Source organism: Pezoporus flaviventris, unplaced genomic scaffold (assembly GCF_033815535.1).
Source record: "Pezoporus flaviventris isolate CSIRO_AGI_PZ_B2104156 unplaced genomic scaffold, CSIRO_AGI_Pfla_v1 ptg000002l, whole genome shotgun sequence".
NCBI classification, from domain to species: Eukaryota; Metazoa; Chordata; class Aves; order Psittaciformes; family Psittacidae; genus Pezoporus; species Pezoporus flaviventris.
This window is the reverse complement of record NW_026892550.1, coordinates 92,225,971-92,240,577: the sequence shown is the minus strand read 5'-3', so window position 1 is coordinate 92,240,577 and position 14,607 is coordinate 92,225,971. Positions and strand designations below refer to the sequence as shown.

Sequence of the window (14,607 nt, the reverse complement as noted above, 5' to 3'; positions counted from 1 at the left end):
CCTCCAATGGCAACGACAGACTTGCCCCTTCACGCGGTCTCCCCAGCACCTCCCATTGCCAGGTACCGCCGGGGAACAGGATGTGTCCCGAGTGGGATGTGTTCCCTTCCCCTGGATCATTTCCTAGGATGCCCGAGCCGCTTGCCCAGGGTCCCATTTCCCTGCTGACTCTGGAGAAGCAGTATCTGCATCCCAGGGCTTTGTGACAGCCTCTAACTTCCCGCCCTCCCTCGTTAAGTATCATATTGTATAGTAGCTTTCAGACCATACAGTATTCATTGGGTTATTCCTATTATTATCAAGTAGCTGGAATTGTGAAGGTTGGAGTAGTTAGATCTTTAGCTTTTATTCCTTTTTTTTGTATTACTATCCATGTGTATAAATTATTGATCATGTTGCTGGCTTTTATAAACTCTAAGCAAGGGGGGAAACCCTTCCTAACCCTTTGCAAATGGTAATGAAGCACTGTTTTTAAATAAAAGAGAGAAACACCAGTCTGCTGGCTCCCATGTGTTGTCTGTTTTTCAGTGCATCTGGATGAACTTTGCTGGTTTACATCCCTAGCAGGTAAAACACAAAGAAGGGAGGCTGGTGTGAAGAGTGAGAATGATAGCATCTTCTTAACAGTGATAAAGGGCAAAGCCTTGGAGCAGGTTGCCCAGAGAGTTGGTGGATGCGCCATCCCTGGAGATACTCAAGGCTGGATGTGGTCCTGAGCAGTCTGATCTCCTTGAAGTTGCTCATTGCAGAGGGTTTGACTCGATGCCCGTTGAAGGTCCCTTCCAACCCAAACTATTCCATGATTCTGTGAAGGGCAAAATCCCAGCCCTGTCTGTTCATACACCAGCACCTTTCCTTGCTGTTCTTTCCCATAGCTGCTTACTAGCAGAAGAGGGCCATTTGTTTGCTATCTGATAAGGAGCCTGGTTTTTTTTCTCTTTCTAAGCCTAATCTGTGTTTGAACCTGTTGGTGTGGAAGGAGAGACGACGACTTCAAATTACAGTATCAGCATTTTCTTTAATGCCTGTGTTGCCAACCTCCCGCTGTCTGTGTTAGAGCTGGTTTAATAGTTAACACACACCACTGGAAGCCGGTGTTCCTGTGCTCGGCATAAATTTCCTCTGGGAGTTTGGACATGTCTCCTAATGACAGCCCCTGTTGTCCTGCCTGTAAAAGGAGTAGTGCTGCAGACAAGCAGAAATTCATTCATATTCTGTGAACTACTTAAGAGATCCTCCAGAAAAAGAGCTCATGCAAATATATATGCATATAATCAGATGCCCTTTCAGCTGAAATGATCCTAAAAATGATAAATAATAAATCCCTGTGGCAAATTTACAAGTAATTATAGAAACTGGTAACTGAGCAAAATGATGGAGCGAAATATGCCCAGTACAGTTGAGGTGGGCACAGGATTTTGCTCTTTTGGAAATGCAAGGTACCTGGACTAAAAGGGGTGGGATAAGATGGGTCCCTACGTAGTGGGGTTGTTGGTAAGGGTGCAGGAAGGCACCTGAGCTCCTTAAGCATTCCTTCCCAGTATTTACTGAGGAGCTGCAATGTGTTCCTGTCAGATGATCCTCATTTCATTCTAACAATAACTCGAGAGGATGTTCAACAGTGACTGCTAAAATTAGATGCCTGGAAATCAGGGCTGAATAATTGTTGTGGAAGAGCTGGTATGGGGATTCTGCATCCAGGAGACAGGGAGAGGCTTTGAAACAAAGCTCTGCTTCACTGGGAGAAAGGTGGTGCAGAGGCATGCTTCCAGAGCGAATCAAAGGTGCTCCAGGTCTTCCTGCCTACCTTCATTTCAAGGAAAAGCTATAAAATGGCTGATCCTGGGATTCACTCGTAAGTCATTCAGAATGTTGTAATATGGTATTTCAGTCAATGGCTTTAAGCTAAAAGGGGGTAGATTTAGATTAGGCATTAGGAAGAAATTCTTCCCTGTGAGGGTGGTGAGGCACTGGCACAGGTTGCCCAGAGAAGCTGTGGCTGCCCCATCCCTGGCAGTGTTCAAGGCCAGGTTGGATGGGGCTTGGAGTAAACCTGCTCTAGTGGAAGGTGTCCCTGCCCATGGCAGGGGGTTGGAACTGGGTGAGCTTTAAGGTCCCTTCCAACCCAAATAATTTTATGAGTCTATGATCATTGCATTGCTTACGATGAGTTTATCAAAAGTAGAGCTGGTCAAAGGAACCAGATACAGATTCCTTGGATGCACTACAAACTGGCTAAGGAAATTAACACTGCTCATGTAATGAATTCCCTTTCTGTAAACTATAAGTAATTATAATAAATAAAAGGCAAACCCTGCAAGTCACAGCTGCCCATTGCCCACCGCAAGCCACAGTGCCTGTTTCAGTGTGCAAAGGTAGCATCTACTAAGTGACAGTCCCTCCATCACATGAGGAAGTAGCTCAGAAGAGGGACATGGGCTCCAGGCCGCAGGGCTCAGTGCCAGCCCCAGGTCCACCAACATGGTTGCTGAGCAAGAATCCTTGTGCTGTGCAGCTGTATTTGGCAGTGGCATGGTGGGACACGGTCACTAAATGATAGCATTTGCTGGAGAGCATTTGGATCTTATTGAAATGATTGATAAACCTAACCTGAATTTGCAGAAGAGCTCCAGGGTGAGGTTAGTGTGACTGCTAAGGCTGTGTCTTACACTGGCACTGACAAGCTGCCCCAGGAGATTTGAGCCTGGAGGTGCAGGAAGAAGCCCTGATCTCTGCCTCTGTGGGAAGCTGACCTGTTCTCCAGACTTCGCTGCTGGTCTGTTACTGACTACAGGAGTTTGGGGATGGCAGCCTGAGCATCCCTTTGGGTAACAGGAGAGGGATGGAGAGCTACCTGCATGCTTCCTTTATGTCTTTATAAAGGAAATCACAAAGTCATGGAATAATGTTGGTTGGAAGAAACCCCTGGAGGTCCAAGACATAGGTCTTGCTCAAAGGTCAGTCCAGTTCATGTAACTAGCGTTTTCAGCATGAGCTCGGGAGCGAAATCCATGCTGGAATGCCAACAACTTCAACATGTCCTGCAGGGTGAGAGGTGGCCCATAGCCTCCTGTGCTTGCCCTCAGTCCCGTTTCCTTCCCTGCGCAGCCTGGGACTGGTTGTCACTTGTGGCTGTTTTCACTGGGGTATGGAGAACAAAGACTGCGATGCACTTACTTAACGTTGATTTAAACACGATCTATAGTTTGTGGTTGTTCTCAGTTTGCCTGCAGCGTGGTCATTTCTGTCACAGCACATCCAGTGCTGGCTCCTGTGGCTCCACATGAGCTGGGACCAGTTCAGCAAAGAGCTTCCGGTATGATTCAGGGGCTGGAGTGGGGGGGAAGAGGGATGGCAGACAGGGAAATGACTATAGGAGCTCGTGTTTATTGGCAAGAAGAAGCACAACAGATCGCTTTCTAGAAGCAAGGAACAAAGATCCAACTTTCCTAGGCCTTTCCTACCAGTCAGTGTTGTAACACACCCTGGTGCTTGGGAGTTGAGGCCACCCAGCTCCAGCCTTATCTGTGTGTTAAGGGACTTGCTGCAGTTAGTTATTTCTGAAGCCTTTCTAAATGTCAAATCCTGATCCAGGAGCTTCCATTGATCCATGCTGGGCAGCCCTATTGATATAACCTCAGCTGGAGGTTATATCAATATAAGCCATCAATATAACCATTATATCAATAAGCTATTGACTGTCCTGGGTGCTCTCTGTTCCCCCTGGGCTCGCACAGACCCTTCCCTAATCCAGACCTGCAACCCTTGGGTGCTGCTCCCCTTCCCTCTGCTGGCTGATGGACACAGCCTCACCAACCAAGTCCTCATCCATGTGGCCAGCCTGCCCTCATGGCTTCTCCCATGTGGAGGTGAAGGCTTGTCTGAGCCCCATGACTGGGGAAGCGAAGAGCACTGGAGTCAAAGCCAGAGGATTTCTGCTTATGGGAAGAGGTCATTGTCTTCTGCAGGTCTCCTGATGTGCAGTGGCCATCACCCCACGACCAGACCCCTGCAGTCAGCCTTCTTGCATGGAGAAGCCTCTCCACGTTTGGCTCGTGTTCCCAGTGCCGGGCTCAGGATGCGCAGAGCCGACACCGGGAGCAGCTGTTCCACTTTGTGGAAACTTTCTTGCCTTTTTAAGGCCGTGTTGAGTGCTCTGCTCTAACTTTAGCACAAAGGTATGGTTGACTCGGCTTCTTTTATTAATGGATGGGTATAAATATATCTGCTCCTGGTGCCTGCCTTGTTCTTCCATGTGTAAACACCGAGCTCTGTCCCAGCTCCTTCTGATGATAAGTTCCTCATCCTCTGAATCACAAATCACCTTTTTACGTGCCAGGAGGAAGCGCCCAAGCCCAAACTCACTTCTTTGGTTTTCATAGCACCGGCGCTCTCCAGCCAAACTCTGCTCAGAAATCACCCATTTCATAGAGCTCTGCAGCAACAGCGGGTCCGGCGGGTTTATGCTTCTATTGCAGCAGCCTCTGCACTCATCTGCAGCCTCAGAGCACTGCAGCCCTCTCCTGTTCTTGAGAGGATGTCCCCCGTCCTCACCACTGAGAGGGTGGGAAACCTCCCTTTGCCTTTAGAACACTGGGGCTTTACTTCTTTGGTCAGAGCACCCTGGTTCTGCTGCCTCTGCTCCAAGAGATGCTGCTCCCTTGAAAGAGCTCCTGCTTTTGGCCCTGTGTGGCTCACTCTGGTGAGATGCTACTGGCTGTCCCCGTGCTTCCACTGAGGATGGAGGCAGGTCTCTTCCCAGTGAAGAGTGGATGCAGGTGCTGGTGGCCTGAGCATGGGAGGCTTGGGAGGGCTTTTGTCTCACCCCAGTGTGATCACGGGCAGGCACCAGGGGTTTGCTGCCTGCTCCCATGTGGCACTTGGCTATAGAGAAAGGAAAAGGGAAAACAGGCACAATCCCGTGCAGTGGTGGTAGGAGGTTTCATACCTGCATCCTGGTGGGCTGAATGGAAAGTTGGGGAGGCAAAACCAAATGTTCAGAGGTGGGGAAAAGCCAGTGGCTGCTGAGCTTGCCTTGGACGGTGAGGAATGAGTTGCTGCAGGGCTGTGACCTGGGCCTAATGCACTGATTTCTCCTCCACAGACCAGCAATGGGGCTCACGGTGTAGAAATGGACCTGACCCACCCTTGCTTGCCACTAATGCTGTGGCATGAGTGCAACTGAGCCAAGTTCCAGAGAGACAAGTCTAACACACTGCTAGGGGTCAAACTGAATGAGACTCAGCCCTGAAGGCAGATGACAGTTAATGCTGCAGTCAACTCATCCCTGGTTGAGATCTAGGTCCTGCTGTGGCTGAGGGCTGTTGTGTGTGTGAGGGAGGCCAGGCAGAGCCCAGCTCTGCAATTCAGGTCACTGAGTGGCTGTGCAAAACAGCAATTCAGCCCTGGGCTCTCAAATAGCTTTGACTTGACAGGAGCAAATACCTGGGCTAACCACAGGGTTGGTGAAGCTTGCCATTCCCACAGGCTTGCCAGTGATGGTGAATACTACGTGCAACACGCTGTCAGGACCTGTCCACACCAGCGTAAGTACCAGGGGTCTTTCTGCTGAGCAGCATGGATGCTGGCGAGTCAACAGTCCCCATCATCACCAGTGAGCTGTGGGCTATGGTGAAACATTTCCTCACCATCAGCCAGTGTCTTCTTGCTAAACCCCACTTGTGGGAGCGGGGACCATCCAAGGCCCCAGCAATGGCCTGGGGTGCTCGGAGCCACAGCAGGGAGGTATCTCAGAAAACCCACTGTGACTTGCAGGCCATGACCTGGTCCTCTGGCAGGGAACCAAGGGGCTTTCTCTTGGTGGTGATGAATCACTGTGCGGTGTGCAAGGAGCTGTGTTCACCAAGTTTCCTTGGCCACGTGTTTAAGTGCCTCCCGTATGAAGACAGGCTCAGAAAGTTGGGGCTGTTCAGCCTGGAGAAGAGAAGGCTGCGTGGAGACCTCACAGCAGCCTTCCAAGTGTCCGAAGGGGGCCTATAGGGATGCTGGGGAGGGACTCTTCATTAGGGACTGTAGTGACAGGACAAGGGGTAACGGGTTAAAACTTAAACAGGGGAAGTTTAGATTGGATATAAGGAAGAAGTTCTTTACTGTGAGGGTGGTGAGGCACTGGAATGGGTTGCCCAGGGAGGTTGTGAATGCTCCATCCCTGTCAGTGTTCAAGGCCAGGTTGGACGAAGCCTTGGGTGACAAGGTTTAGTGTGAGGTGTCCCTGCCCATGGCAGGGGGGTTGGAACTGGATGATCGTAAGGTCCTTTCCAACCCTAATGATTCTATGATCCTATGATTGTAAGTGTTTCCCGTTAGGGGGAAGAAACAGCATGTGGAGTGCGTGAGTTGTGGCTGGGGGTGAGCGGCCTCCCAGCCTCCCCTGGCTTCTCATACTGGGAAAAGGCAACCAACCCCCTTCCCTACTGGGTGGGTAATAAACCCACTTGAAGGAAATGAAATGAGTGCTCTGGAGCCTCTCCCATGGTGTGCTCTCATCCTGCTTTGCGAGTCTTCAGCAGCTGCTTTTCCTCAAGCTTCTCTGTTAGAAATGAAACACCTTGACAAAAATGATGTGGTGCTGTGAGAAACACCTTGGCTGAGCACCCCTCTGCCTCCAGCGGCTGATGGCACTGGGGGCACGTCTGGTGTGGCCATGGTGCAGAGCCAAGAGCGAGGTTGTTCCTGTGAGGCAACAGCTTGAGCTGGGCAGATGCACGGTGGGTTTACACTTGGGTCTCCTTGGGAAGATGTGAGGTACTTGATGCTCTGGTGTTGGATCCTCACAGCTGAGAGGCCCCAGAGGCACAGAGGAGCATCCTATGGGCACTGCCAAGGCTGAGATCCCAGCAAGCCTAGGTGTGCAGAAAGCATGGCTTGGAAAACAGCCAGGCCTTGAGGCAAACCCTGGAGATGTTTCTCACGAAGTGCATCCACTCCATTCCCTCCCTGCTACGGCAGCTTTGTGGATCTCCTGGGGCCACGTGTTTCTACATCAGTTACCAGCACTGATTCTGAACATCTGTGCCCAAAACACAGCGAGAGTTGCCAGGAAGAGAAAACCAGCAATGGGTGAATCTCTTCTGCCTTGCAAACGATCAGGTCCCAGGTGCTGAGCTCTGCTGTGCTGCTCAGGGACTGCTGCAGAGCAGGAGTTATCTTGTCCAAACCCTTCACTTCTGCCCTCTGGCAGCCAGGCATTCCCTGCAGGACAAAGCCCTAACATGCCCAGAGCCAAGCCTCATGCCCAGAAATGTTTCTGCCTTCAATTTGACTCCAGGCTTTGGGGGAAATAGAAATGCTTTTAGACATTGCCATTTCACCATCTATGTCAGAGAAACCACACGCCATGAATGTGCCCAAAGGAATGACCCACGGGAACGGCAGGGCTGGAGCAGACACGATGATCCAAGGCAGCAAAACCAGAAAGGCATATTTTCAGTTGTACTTTATAATCTGCTCATGCAGATAGAACTAAAATGAGGACCCAGAGCAAATAAAGCCAGGTCTAGCCTGCCTCTCAGGACACAGAGCATCCCCTCTTGACTTGTTCTGCACGTGGGTTGCATGGATGTGGCTTCAGCAGCACCCTGAACACCCGGAGCTGTGTCTTACCCATTGGAATAGTCAGGGCCATGATGTACCTGGGTCTGGTACTGCCTGCTTGAAGCTGGCTTGAAGTTGCCATCGCTGCAATTTACACTTTTCTGATATCAAAATGTGTGGGCCATTAGACATCACAATGGTGGTGAGGAGACACTGCGTTGCTTGGTTAATGCCTTCCCTGGATGTGGGTACACCAACTCAGTGGTCTTGTGTGATTTGCTCCCTTGTGGTTTCCCATCCCAGAACTACTTCCTTTAGGGTTTTACTTCTGTATCTAACCCCATAAGTGCCCTGCTGGTTTCCCATGTATGGGTACCAAGGTGGGCCTGAAAGGGTCTCTCATATCTCTTTTACCTCTAGACTGCATTAGGTCTTGCAGGTAGCTGTGCTTTCACATGGAGCCACACATGTGTGAGGCCATACCCCTTTGCTCCTGTAGGGACCCAGCACAGGCTCAGGCCACTCAGAAATGTTTTTCTCATTCACGGGTGACGTGTGGCCCTATAGCTTGTGTTTCCCAACCCCTCTCACCAAAGCTGGGGTTGTGCCTGAATCCCCTTCTGCTGCAACTGAGGGCTGCTTTGGGAGCACCAGGGTTTGAGCCACAGCTCTCGGACTGGGACAATCGCCAGGCATGCATGTGGGCTTGGAGCTGGTGCTGCTGCTCCTGCATCTCTGCATCCTGCATCCCTGCAGATGCTCCTCAGCATCTCTGGGGTGTGAATGCTTGGATGTGAGCTCCTCAGTGTTTAAGGGTGTAAAGGTTATTTTCCCCACACTGCTGGCTCTCACCTGTCACTTAGACGTCACAATAATTCAGATGTGGCAAAGGTAGCAGAGTCATTTCAGGTATCTCTCAGCATGCCAAGAGCTGGATGTCAGGTCACATGCATAAGGGGACAGGAATTTCCCTTAAGGTTTCAGGAAAGGCTGGGCCCTAATTTGGGGGTCCAAAGCTGAGGCAGCTGTGCAAGCCCTGCCATGGGAACGTGCTGCAATGGTGTTCACATGGGCTTATCACAGCAGCACTTAGGAAGGTGGGTGCTGCTGTTCCGCTGCTGCCACGCAAATCACCGGTGGCATTTTACAGGAGCTGTTTATGCGTGTGGTGATGGCTGTGCCGAGGGTCACGTCTATTTTTGCTGCCACGCCGTGTATTTTTAAATTGGGTTTGAACAGCGCACAACGCCCGCGGCGCTGCTCCCGTCGGATCATGCATCATGTCAGAAAATGGGCCGGAATACCTGCCTGCCTGTCTCAAGCTAAATAGTTATTCTTTAATTAGATTGCTTTGTTTCAAATGTCGGTAGCTTTCTAAAAAGCAGGAGCAAGAAGTCAGGGTTAGGCTGCCTCAGCGGGACGGGAATGTGCGGCTACAGAGCAAAACACATCTGCAAAGATGGGGGGGTGTGCTTGGCCTTCACAAAATATCCCTCTGCTGCTTTGTTCCCTTGGGTTCATCACTATGGAAAGCTGCTGCATTGGTTCCTGCCCTGGGTTCAGCTGTAGCAGTCATTTTTCTCCCTCCTAGTAGCTGGTGCAGTGCTGTGTTTTGGCTTCTGTCTGAGAACAATGCTGATAACACACTGATGTTTTAACTGTTGCTAAGTAATGCTTACCCTGACCAAGGACTTTTCAGTCTCACGCTCTGTCAGAGAGGAGGGGAAGCCAGGAGGAAGCAGAGACAGGACAGGACACCCAACCCAAACCAGCCAAAGGGGTATTCCATACCACAGCACATCATGCCCAGAATATAAACTGGGGGGAGTCACCCAGAAGGGACCAGTTGCTGCTCAGGCCAGACTGGGTATTGGTCAGTGGATGGTGAGCACTTGTGTTCCTCATCGCTTGAGTTTATTGGTTTCTTTTTTCCCTCCCCTTGTCCCCTTGAAGCCATCAATGCCCTGTCCCAAGGATGCTGTCTGGGTCTCCCCGTGTGGGTACAAAGCAGCACCTGTGTGCTGAGGCAGTGCTGGAGGCACCTCTGTGCCACAGTGCCCTGGTCCACGGCATGGCCAGTGTGTGCTGTGCAGGTAAGAAAAATTATGGAGAGCTGGGGCAGACATGGTTTAATGTTTTCCTGCTGCAAGAGGACTGAAGTCAGGTTCTTGCGGAGGTGAAAGGAGGCTCAAAATGCACGCACACATGAGCAGAGACAGAAAGGAAGGAGCAAGTTTCATACTTCACTGAGGCACCTGAAAAGCATTTGCTGCTGTTGTGATTTCACTCTCCAGATGGCCAAAACCATCGCTTCTGGTTCACCAGTGAGCTCATAGAGGGGAGAGGAAAGAGAGAAAATCTTGATGTCAACCTCACTCAGGCTCAAATTATTTCTTCTAGGTTCCTGGCAAGCCAAAAGCCTCCTGGCATCCTGGCAGTGCTTTGTATCAGGGATCTACACGGGTTTATTTTGCTTTCAGATGAAAACATTTCCCAGGAGACCTTGTTCCCAGCTTTGGTACCAAGGCAGGTCTTCTTCTAACCCTTAATATCCTCCTAACTCTGACCTTCAGGTTCTTCATCAGGGCAGGGAGCAAGCCCTGATCCCTGGCAGGAGCACGGGAACCTGCCCCATAAACCTGGGCTCTCAGCAATGCACATAGAGTCACAGAATGGTTTGGCTTGGAAACCCAAACCTTCAAAGTTCATGCAATCCAACCCCCTGCAATGAGCAGGGACATCTTCATCTACAGCAGGTTGCCCAGAACCACATCCAGCCTGGCCTTGAATGGCCAGAGTGTGGTGTAACAGAGACACATCAAAGGGGGGTCTGCATGTTAACGAGGCAAGGCGTTCTGAAATTCATGGCTGCATGGATAATAAACCAGCAAGAAGCTAAAGGTAAGAAAGGAGGATAAAGATCTGAATTTAAACCTAAAATGTTACTTCAAAGGACACAACAGCTAAGCTGCTGGGGAAAATGCTCTGAAGTCTGGGGATTTGATTTTGGGGGTGCCTACAAGTGAGAGCTTCCCCAAGGACTAGAATTGAGTGCCGGGGGAACTCTGCCTCAGAGCACAACCTTTCCTTTAATTACTTCTGTCTTAATCTGTATGAAGTAACTGCATATTATTAAATGATCCTGCTCATAACACAAAGAGAACTTTGCACTGACAGCAGATGGTTTTAGTTTTCTTATCCTGTATAAATAAGACATATGTCTACCAGCTGTTTTGTAAATAACCTTGCTGTCTCAGCCCTGCCAAGGGGGTGGCCCTTCTCTTCCTTCTTCACCTTCTCATGTCTGATGGCTTTTGATTATGCTATTTCCTGTCAGCATGCCTAAAGCCAAGTTAAAACACGCTACCTACAGTAGTTAGTCATGTTTGCTAAGTTGCTGCTTACACTGTTGTCTTCTTGTATCCTCTCAGGTTACCCTAAAGGAGCAGGTAATGCTGAACAAGGCGCTCTGAGTGACTGCGGGAGCTGGGATTAGGTGCTGGTTCCTCACGCTGTGCTTTTCTGCACCCGCTGGATGGTGATAAGCTGCTCTAAAAGGCTTTCTGGGTGCATGAGCTCTCCCAGTCCCACAGCTGTAATTTGGAGCAGAGCAATTAAAGCTTTGGCTTACAATAAAGCTGGCACCTCTCTCCTCCCTCAATGTTCTCTGTAGATTTGCATCCCCTATCACGTGCAGCATCTCTCACAATGGTGTGGCTGTCCTGCAAGCCAGGTTCTGCGGGCACACTGATAAATCATCTCGCTTTGGACACAGTAGAGCTCTCCTTGCCCTGCTTGCCCAATGCCCCCAGCTGGCACTGCTGTTTGGCCAGTGCTCAGACCTAGGAGCTCATATGCTTGCATGTCAGTGCTTGTTTCTGGGGCCGTCCTGTATGCAGTGCCTGAAATATTAATACCAGCATGCGCAATGTGCTTTGGGGGAAGCATCCATAGCTTTGTTCTCAGGCTGGAAATCCCTCTCTCCAAAGGGAGCCAGCAGCTCCCCTGCTTTGTTTCCCTAGGAGAGCTGATTTTCTCCTCCATGCTTGCAGAAACATCACTGGCTGCTGCTGCCACCACACCACAGCCAGCTCGGCACAAGCTGGAGGCCAGTGGTGGCCAGAGGGTGGCCAAGGTGACGGGAGCAATGCCTGGGGTCTTCGTGGTCATCCTGGTGATGCGGTTTGTATGGATCTCCTTCGGATACATTTCTCTAAGCTCTCAGGTTAGCAAATTCCCCCAGGAATGCTACGAGCTTCATTAGAGCTTCTGCTAAATCACTGGCCAACATCATCACAATGTATCTTGAAACCTTTTGGACCTGGTGGCTTAGGGATGCTGTTTGTGGAGCTACTGGGATGATCCCACAGGGAAAATGCTGCTGGTGTAGCACGACGGAGCACCTTCAGCCACAGAGGCTGCCGAGTGGAGAAGGTCTCACCAAAACCCTGATGAGGGGAAAGCAGGGAAGGAAAGGGAAGAGCAAGATCGGCAGAGGCTGGCACAGAGCCCTGACTGTTCATGGTGGAGGGCTCGCCCTGGGAAAGGCTGCGTAGTGCAGGGTGTATGGACCGTGGCAAGGGAAAGGTATGTGGACCTGCAGCTGGTAGATTATCCCCTCTACTGCACAGGGTTGACAGCTGGTCCATGCCTCCTTCCTGTGTAGATGTGAGGACAACTGGAAGGATGTATGGAAGAGATCAGTTGCTGCCAGAGCAGCTTGTGGTGGCCACAGCCTGTCCAGGCTTGTGGAAATGAGCTGAAGCTGGACATCTCTCTGGGGCGAGATGGCCTGGAGGAAGGTCACTGGTTTGAAGAGCTGGTGCTTCACCTGGTTCTCTGACTAATTCACTCAGAGCTCCAAACATGACCAGACACCATCTTAATCACAGTCCCATTCCCATGGCACAGCATCCAGTGCCTGTCTGGTGTGGCTTTTCGGCATACCCCACACAAAGATGAAATGGTGGACATCTGCAGAAAGAGCAGGAGGGAAAAATGTGTGGAAAGGGGAATCTCCAGGAGGAAGAAACATTCCTAGAGGAGGAAGTGAAGCAACGGGAACGGCTCTGCTACACTCGCCAGGCAACGAAGTGCCTTTCGCACAAAATCACGGTCGAGACTGGCGCCGACTCTCCCTCTTGTGGACAATCGCCTCTATTTTGTGTAGTGTCTGGTGGCTGCCGCTAGCAGCCTTGAAACTCGGATGGTTTTGCTGTGAGCTGAAATGAGATGGTTGGACGTGATGGTTCACAATAACTCCTGTATTAAATATCCCTGTGAATTAGGCTAAGAGATTGGGTTGATCTGCAGAGCCGGTACCTGGAGTGCCCCTGACATCAGGCTCATCACTCAGCAAATGAGAGGCACATAGAACCACAGAATGGTTTGGGTTGGAAGGGACCTTAAAGCTCACCCAGTTCCAGCCCCCTGCCATAGGCAGGGACACCTTCCACTAGAGCAGGTTGTTCCAAGCCCCGTCCAACCTGGTCATCTCTGCCAGTAAAGCAAAACACCCGAAAACAGGATGCATAGCCCTGAGAAGGGAACAGATACTGAATCAATGATATGCCATGCTCACTCGGGTCAGGACAGACTGGCCAGGACTTAATTTGCCTGCTTCCTTTCCTCTCACATTGCTCAAAAAAAAAAAACAAAAAAAAAGCCAAATCTTGCCCATGTTCCCACCTGAATTTCCTCCCGAACTCTCTCCCTGACCCCACAGACTCCCTCTAGTCCCAGGTTATGTACAGTGGGTGGGACATTTGTAATATCTTGTTTATCCCACAAAAGGTCTACCTGCTTTTCCCGCTCTATCTGCAGTCCCTGTTTGACCTGTGGTCCCAGTGTTGTCCCTGTCCAGCAGATAACCACTGGCCTTTTCCCCAGGAGGATAATGAACCCAGTGTGATTTGGACCTTGCTGTAAACTCACGGACAGACAGAAAATTAACAGCAAAACCCCAAGAAGGAGCAAGGATTCATTTAGAGCAGAGCGCCACAGCGTGCGGCGAGATCTCTGCTGCAGCTGACAGGGAATGAAATAAAGGACCTCAGGCTAAGACAAGCAATTTCCAGGCAGATGCTGCCACAGACCAGCTGGATCCAACCAGCTGAGCCACCAGCACTGAAGCACTTGGCGGAAGGAGGAAGATCAGACTATAAAGCCATGATGTCTGGGGAACCCACAATAAAACAGGTGCCGGGGGTGAGAGCCCTGCATGGTGCTGAGATCTCTGAGCGTGATGGAGCTTGCTTTTTATTGAGGGTTTTTATTGAGGGTTTTGGGGGGACATGCCTTGAAGCCATTTGTGAATGGTTAGAGAGCAAACTGTTGTCTTTGCACGTTGGTTAATCTGCTGCAGAGTCACCAAGTCAGCGGGTTGGTTTTAACAGTTTGACCTTGTAAGGCTGCAGCCGTGTCTGAAATATGTTTTGGGGAGCATGTATGAGAGGGTTAAAAAATGTAAAAACCTCATGCAGAGCTCTGCCTTAGACTGTTGAACACAAGCATGCAACTATAACCTTGGGAAGTCCTTTACCCTCAAGCTGCTGTGAAGGAGTAGGACTGCTTCTTCCACATCTCTTGACCATCTGCCTCTAGTGGTATCGGGGGAAGAGGCTAGATAAGCTTTTAGCTGTCATGGATCCTGTGTATGTAAGGTACTTATGGGTGAGCTTTCCAAAGGTGCCCAGCCTGGGACATCCATATAGGCAGCCCTAGACCCAAACAGGTGAGAGGTAGCCAGGCTGAGCTTGGGAAGGATGCTGGCTTGTACCAGCACCAAAGCAACCACAGGACCACGATTCTCAACACAGGTGAGATCTTACAGCGCTTGTTCTTTTTGGGCCAGTATCTTGCAACCACTACAAAGCCCCACCACTATGGCTGTTTTGCCAGCAGGACCCTAATGTGGACTAGTGAAAAGATCTGATTGCAAGCACAGCAGTGAAAATTATATGAAATGGCAAGGATGACAATATGGGGAAAAGATGCAGAACAGAGACCCCATCCCAAACAGTGGTAGATGCCCTGCTCAGGGGCCGGGCCACC

At 50.4% G+C, this 14,607-nt stretch overlaps 1 long non-coding RNA gene across 2 annotated transcripts; it reads left to right on the top strand.

Annotated features, from left to right (window-relative positions):
* Positions 1 to 656: 656 nt before the first annotated feature.
* On the top strand, positions 657 to 13,059 carry LOC133275894 (uncharacterized). 2 transcript variants are annotated; one of them, XR_009745725.1, is made up of 4 exons: positions 657 to 1,855; positions 2,884 to 3,048; positions 3,969 to 4,178; positions 10,986 to 13,059. It is a non-coding gene; the product is annotated as an uncharacterized LOC133275894 (long non-coding RNA). The 2 variants fall into 2 exon arrangements; XR_009745726.1 differs by having other exon boundaries at positions 2,884 to 3,316.
* Positions 13,060 to 14,607: the final 1,548 nt, after the last annotated feature.